Source organism: Mesocricetus auratus, unplaced genomic scaffold (assembly GCF_017639785.1).
Source record: "Mesocricetus auratus isolate SY011 unplaced genomic scaffold, BCM_Maur_2.0 Super-Scaffold_100007, whole genome shotgun sequence".
NCBI lineage: Eukaryota > Metazoa > Chordata > Mammalia > Rodentia > Cricetidae > Mesocricetus > Mesocricetus auratus.
This window is the reverse complement of record NW_024429191.1, coordinates 67391616-67399273: the sequence shown is the minus strand read 5'-3', so window position 1 is coordinate 67399273 and position 7658 is coordinate 67391616. Positions and strand designations below refer to the sequence as shown.

Here is a 7658-nt window from a genome sequence, read left to right as displayed (position 1 = left end):
TCAGACCTTGTTAATGACCATGTCCATTTACCTGGCAGGACATAGCTCCATACTCCAGAGCCTGTGGTTCCCCAAAGCACATTACAAGCCTTCCCCATCTGATCCTTGAGGGTCTGGCATGCAAGCTTCACTGTGTGGATGCAGAAGCAGAGGCTATCCGGGTAACACAACTAACAGGCTAAGAGTCAGTCTCTGGCTCCAAATCCCACTTGCTTTCCTTCACACCATGCTACACAGCTTGCCTGGCTTGCCCCAAGGCCCGAAACACTGTCCTCCAGGTTCACAGTCTTGTCCTTATGAAGCTATAGCTGAAGTTCTCTCTTTAAGGTGAAATAGAAGCTAGGGCTTAGCACACATTAGGCAAGCTCTGTCACTGAGCTACATACCAAACCCTCTTTTTACTTTTTCTTTTTGAGATAGAGTATCACTAAATTACCCAGGAAGACCTTGAACCTGCCATACCCTTCCAGACTGGGAGTGAGGGGGTTTATAAACTTGTGCTGTCAAGCTGAGCTAGGTTTAAAATTCTTAACATTATTCCATGAGATGTTGTAAAATTAGATGGACAAACATGATTGAGCCCCAGTAATAATTTCTGGAAATTTTATTAGAAAAAAGTTAAGAGTTATGGCTGGAGAAGTAGCTCAGCAGTTAAGAGCGCTTGCTGCTCTTCCAGAGGACCTGAGTTCAATTCCCAGCACCCACATCAAGCAGCTCACAATTGCCAGTACCTCAACTTCCAGTGAATCTGACACTTTTGGCCTCGGCTGGTACCTATGCTCAAGTACACTTACCTCCATTCATATATGCACACATAAAATAAAAAGTAAAAGTTAATTTGAGGGGTAAAGAACAGAAATGTCTCCAGACATAAACATACTAAGTATGTTTAAAATGTTTTATAGAAGCAACTCCTTGTTACAGCATCTCCACACTGTAGAAAAGCAGATAGCCTTGGTACCACATGGCCTTCTGAAGCTTAGCAGGGTACTAAAGGCTCTTCTGAGGAAGAGGGCTGGAAAGCATGAGGACCAGAGCTGTCGGTAATCCCAGGACTCAGGAGGCAGGGTCAGAGGTCCCCAGAGCAATCTGTCGAGCAGATTCCAGATTCGGTGACTCAGTACATATGTAAAGAGTGGTGGAGGGAGACACGTGAAACCAACCCCCGGTCTTGACACACACACACAAGCACATGCATACATCTGTGCACTCACCCACATACATACATGAAAACACTCATATGTATATATGTACACACATGCACCACCCACACATATATATAGCCAAAAAACAAAGTCACTCATTGCCTTCCTCCCCATCTCTAGACAGAGTTAGGTCCTGTCCATGTTCCCGACAGTTGTCTGTGATAACACTGAGTGCACTGCTAGAATTACTCTCTCCTCCCGTGATGCTGGCAACCCCCAAAGTTTTATCCACTTGGTCTCTTGGCTTCTAGTTTAGTGTCTTGGCATTTAATAGATGCACAGCAAAACCTCTGTGAATCAGGAGCTTAGGAGGAGACAGTTTTCATTCAGTGAGCTAGCATAGCTCTGGGTATACAGTAGGCATGCCATAAATGTTGAGACTGATGACGTTTTCACTCCAGGGTAGAGCCTTATTTGTTTAACTGGGACCTGCCACCTCTTCGAGTATTCCCGGCAATTCCCGGGACAGTCTGATTTTCCACTCACTTTAAACTCTCCCTGAACTCTGTGGCCTGCCGATCCCCCATAGTCTCCAGCCCTGCCAGGTCTGCTGGAATCTTTGTGTTTTTCTTTTATAAACTCCACTGATGGGTTTCATAAGGTCACACGGCATTTACCTTTCCTCTCCTCAGTTCATAGACTCGCTGGCATTGTTCACGAATTCATTCTTTCAAACACCCATCAGCTCATTGTTAACATGGGAGTTAGCTCTTGCGGTCCACCATAAGCTGAGTTCAAATCTTGGCAATCTCTGAGACCCTGGGCAGGTGATTTAACTTCTTTGTACCCTCAATTACTACATCTGCAAAGTGTGGGTTTAACAGTGCCCATGATACAAAACTACAGAGCAGATTGAGAGGAACTATTGATAGATTAAAAAAATAAACCAAGGGTTTCATGAATATTGATGCCTTGTCATCCAACAAACATCTCTAGTGCTCTTGAGGACCAGGCACTGTTGATGCTGAGGTGGGTAAGACAAGCTTTCTGCTCCCCACTGTTCTCAAATCAGTAGGGGAGAAGGGGAAAGAGGCATTTAATAGGACCAGAGCTATGCAAACGCCACAATGGAGACCTTTTCCAAGTGGCTACTAGGTACAAAAGGGAAGGAAGTTCCTGTTAATGAAGATATGTGAATATGTCTTGCTACAAATGGAAGATCCCTGGCCCAGAGAGTAGCAAGGACAAAGGGGACTGGTTAGGAGGAGCTAAGTGACATATTCAAGACACTCCAAAGTTTGTAGCAACTGGAGCACTGGGTATTTGAAGCGCATAGGTAAACAAGAGTGGGCAGGTGGCTGCTGACAGCTCCAGACTTGGACAGCATGTTGGCCCCTTCACTGACGGTAAGAGAAGGAGAGGTTTTCCAGAGCCTGTCATTCTTACATGCACATTTCAGAACCAGCTGGCGGCTACTGTACTCATCTGGACAAGATGTGACAAACTAAGATAGGGAAACAAGAGCAAATAAACTTAAAAGACATCTCAAGCAATGCAGAGACAGTCGGTGCACTTGGTCTACTATAGGCCCAGCCAAGAACTATTTCAGCCTGGGAAGCTCACACTCTACCACAGCTACTCTGCAGGTGCAGAGCAACCATGGTCATTTGCAGACAAACAGGCATGGTGATGAAAGGAGGCTGCAGGCAAGTTTGAGCCAGGGGCCAGGGCTGGCCAGCTCCTGATATGTAGGGTGAAGATCAATTGACACCTATCCAGTATTGACAGGGAAATCTCAGGAGGAGGAGCTCAAGAGGTCCCCAAGGCAGCACCCTGCCTGCTTGCCTACTAGACTACCACTGTCCCCCTCAAGTCTCTTCCTTCAAAAGCTTAGAGACTGAAGGCTGGAGTACAGCTCAATGGTAGAGCATTTATCTAGCATGTGCACGGCCCTGGGTTCCATGACCTAAAACCACAAAAGGAAAACAGAAAGAACCAGAACACCGGCAAACTCTATCATACTGGAGAAGCAGCTGTTCCTGTGTCCTGGAACACCCATGACCCAGCTCCGGTCTTTGGAGGGAACACGGAGCAATTATGAGATATTGACCCACGGTATAAGCTTACAGATGGCCTGGATCCAGTGTCCAACACTAGCTCCCTGCAGACCTGTAGAGAAAACCAGTGCAAGCGCCACCCAGCTGCACCACGCAACAAGGAAAGAGCTGACCCAAAGGCAGCCCGCATGCTGCAGCCAGAATGCTTGCACTTGTGCAGCAACAGCTTGCTAGCAGAGCAGCGTGTGCATCTAATTTGGGAAGATCACAAGTACCGAGAAAGCTGGCTATTTAAAGACATCCTGAGGCTCATTCTGGTGTAAAATTATCTACTATTTTATCCCTGTGCATTGCTAGTGGGAAGAAGAATTGGGGCAGAACTTTTGAAGGGTGCTCTGATTACGGCTCGCAAAACCTACCACACTCCTTTACCAGCACTGTCTCTTCTAGTACTCTACCCTTGAGCTGTAATTATGTGTCCTAGATTGTCTCCTTGGGTCCCCTCCCTAGCAACTGTCTAAAAAGGCAGGCTCCGCAGCAAGCACCTGCTGGGAAAGCAGAGGCAGGAAGATTCCCTAGAGTTTACTGGCCAGTCAGTTCCAGGTTCAGAGAGAGGCCTGTCTCAAAAAGTACAGTGGAAAGAGATGACTGGAGATAAAGGAAGGCATCCAATATTGGTCCCTGGCCTCCACATGCACACACATGGCAGGGGAGTGATATTTGAGATGGCTTTGTAGGAGCTGACACAAATGGTTCTGAATCATTGTGTTTTTTGAAAGTCATAGTTATAAGCAACTACATACAAGTTTGAAAGATAATCATATTAGTACACACACACATACCTAGAGCATGGTCAGATCTAGAGTAAGGCAAAGCCAGGTGCCCAGAGAGCACACACTTGAAGGAGATTGTCAATCTCAGGTTCGTGGAGGTGTCGGCTATGAACTACATACCGTAAGGGTAAAGGGTCTTTAAATCTTGCACCCATGATGTTTTGTTTGCCTTACCCTGGTCCCAGTGCTGATGCAGAGAAAAACATAACACACGGGTTACCTCTGAAGACACACACTGAGGAGGAACTAAGGGAAGCAAAGATCTGGCGTTTTCACGATACTGGGTAGCAATACCGTAATCACGTGACAGTTCTGACTTGGTCCAATAGAATTTGCTCTTTCTTCTGTCACCAGACTTCTTCCCAAGCAGATCACAGGTCACTTCCAATGCCCTTCCACTGCCCAGTGAAATAGCTGCTCCTAGGAGGTGGTCTTTTCCACTGAGAGAGTCGCAAGTAGAGTTACAGATACTGTGGGATGGCATTGTGAACGTTTTCAACAAATAATTTCACCTAATCTGTTTTCCAACCCTAGAACAAAAAGCCTGATGTCAGAGGAAGGAGTTGTTTGGGCTCTTGGTTTTGGAGGTACCAGTTTAGGATCAGCTGGCCCCATGCTTCAGGTCCTGTGGCGAGGAAGGCCACTGGGTCACAGAGCTTACAGCTCACAGCCTGGCAATGAAACAAACAAACAAACAAATAAACAAAAAAAGGGAAAAGCTGGTATCCCACAATCCCCATGGAAGGCACACCCCCAATGATCTAAGGGCCTCGAATCAGGCTCCACCTTAAAGGTTCTACAAACTCTTGACACCCTGGAGACTAAACCTTCAACAACACATGGGCCTTTTAGGGACATTCAGCCCCCAAAATACAGCCGGGACCAAAGTTTCTTTGTGCTGTTCTATTTCTAGTATGTGCCTCTTGAGTTCATGGCCACTAGAGTGAGCCTCTGTCTTCTGGCATTTCACCTAAATGGTAAAGAAAAGGAAAGACAGAAGTGTGGATGTCAACTGTTACCACACTTGTAAAAACCCTGTTCTAGAACATTCACCCAGTGACTTCCTAGAGCTGGCTTATGAAACCATGCTTAATTATCAAGAGACTGTAATACCACAAGACTCATTGCCACCTGAACACCATCAGGATTCCATTAGTGAAGGAAAAGATGTGTAAAGATTGCAGGGCAGGTAAGGAACTGGACTGGTCAATGTGCCTGAGTGCTTGCCCAGTTCACGGCCACTCAAGAACTGAAATAAAAGGTCAAATGACTTGTCCAGATTGCACAGCTGTCACGTAGTTAAGACGGCTTGCCATACAGGTGTGTCTGCTTCTGATGCCCTTCCAACAACTGGCAGGGAACTTCAGTCACGTACATGTCCATCTCCTGGTTGACCGTGCTTACATGCACGTGTGTACATGGGTTACAGAGAAAGACCAGCCACAGTGAATCAACCTCCTGTGCCCTCCGGAGGTGACATATCAAGTAATTGTACTACAAGCTTGAACTGAACCAAACTAACCCCCACCCCGACACACACATAACACACACACACACACACACACACACACACACACACACACACGCAAAGATGCACAATAATGAAAGGTCAAGTAAAAGGTCATAAGTGGGCTGGAACATTTTCTGGAGCAGAGATAGAAACTCTGACCTTGAGCTCCAGGCTTGCTCATATCCATTCTCTATGAATAAGCCCAGGATGCAAGCAAGTCATTTACAAAATATGATTGCCTCAAAGGCTTACTGGAAAGACTCGGGGAAACAATGCAAGAGTGATTGCCTAGCACAGACTAACTGTACCAGAAGTGAGTCTTTTCCTTCCTGAACCTTCCTGAGACTCTTATCAAAATGTCTTATACACCACTCCATTTCCCCATCAACGTGCATGGTCATCTCCGAGCAGTTCTGCCTTTACTTCCCATGGCTTACAGGTTGGTAGAAGCACTCGATACTACCGTTCAGCCAGACTAAGACTACAAGCAGAAGATGGCAGAATGGTTCAAGATTTCCTAAGAGATTCCAGATGCCAACTCTCAACAAGCAAGATCAACAAAAATTCTTTGACTTTTCTGATACTTTGACCTCATTACTATTTGAAGAGAGACTTCCACCAAGAGCCTCCTTTGAAAGCATTCTCACTTATGAAGTAAGTCCCACACAAACTTGCACACAGTAGGGCACATTTGAGAACAAGTACTTGGCATAGCTGGCACATGCTTTTGGGGTATGCTTTTCAGACCGATATGTATGCAGTGATGACTGGTCTAGCGACCAGCGAAAGTCCCAGCAAATATGGACTATCAAGGGCCCTTGGTCTCTGAAGGGGAGATTTATGACACATGAACAGAGAAATGCAGTTGTCTGTATTCCTTTACTAAGAAAGGAATGGGGGCAGCATATTGTAGCTAGAATGAGAAGGAAGTGGGGGGGTGGAGCAGGAGAGTAGCCTGGTTGCTCTAGCGATGATAGAGATGTTAGAGCATGTTGGGGTACAGCATGCAGCATCCATCCATCCCACTTACTTTTGCTGGTAGCACCCTGGTTATATGTCCATGCTCTCCTTAGAAACAATTGACAGTTGGTCCTCTCGGTGGCTGCCAAGGAAGGATGCAGCTGAGTGAGGGAGTCACGTGGCCCTGGTAAGAGAGGAAGATGCTATAGCAGCTTACAGGCCTGTGGTTCTCAACCTTCCTATGCTGCGACACTTTAATACCATTCCTCATACTATTATTTTTGTTGTTTCTTCATGACTGTAACTTTGCTACTGTTATGAATCATAATGCAAATACCTGTGTTTTCTGATGGTCTTAGGTGGCCCCTATAAAAGGGTCATTTGACCCCTCAAAGGGGTCAAGACCCACAAATTGAGAAACACTATTATATCCAGAAGGAACCTAATCCTTCCAGCATCTTACAAATGTAATGTTCTATCAGCGCCAGGGACTCATAGAGAAACATCAGTACCGAGCCCCCCAGTCTGTTCACTGAGGGACCCTGCCTCCTCCTAGCCATCCAGGGAGATTATAGTCAAAACAATCAGTCACAGTAATCGAATTCACTCTGTCAAGGGTAACTCTCCCCCTTAGAACTCCATGCAAGAACAGAGTAGCCAAGATTGAAGCTGGTAAGGTGTTCTTCCACTCCGCCTCACCTGAGTGAGGCCACTGAGCAGCCACTCAGTGGCCTCACCTCCCTACACTTTAGCCTGGCGTTATCTTTTCCAAACCCAGGTCACCAGCCTTTTCCCTTACCAGTATACCCTGTTGTGTTTTAACTTCATGTAGAAAATGGATTTATTTAGTTTGTCATTTTAAGGACTGAAAGTTCAAAATTGGGTCAAGTACATTGATTTGGTTTCTGGTTCAGGCCTTGAGGCAGAAGTAAGAAATTAGAGCATAGGGGACAGAGGGAAGGGTCACCTAGTGAGACAGGAAGCCAGAGAGCATAAGCTACCTTGCAGTTCTTTCGAACTTTCATATCTTAAAGGTGACTCATCAGTATCTCATGCTTGCAGCCAAAGGCTGATAACCACTGCCGTGCTGCTGTGTAGGAAGAGGTACTGATCACGTGTGCACGCGTGTGACGGCACATAGATCTCCTTCTGC

The 7658-nt window shown here is 46.1% G+C and overlaps 1 long non-coding RNA gene across 1 annotated transcript in view; it reads right to left on the bottom strand.

Moving 5' to 3' along the window:
- Nucleotides 1-907: 907 nt before the first annotated feature.
- Nucleotides 908-7658, bottom strand: part of LOC121141461 — a 40194-nt gene continuing 33443 nt past the window's right edge. The window contains exons 3-4 of the long non-coding RNA XR_005878386.1: nucleotides 6576-6689; nucleotides 908-4706 (exon numbers count right to left, since the gene is read on the bottom strand). This is a non-coding gene — a long non-coding RNA (uncharacterized LOC121141461). The remainder of the gene's footprint in view (nucleotides 4707-6575; nucleotides 6690-7658) is intronic.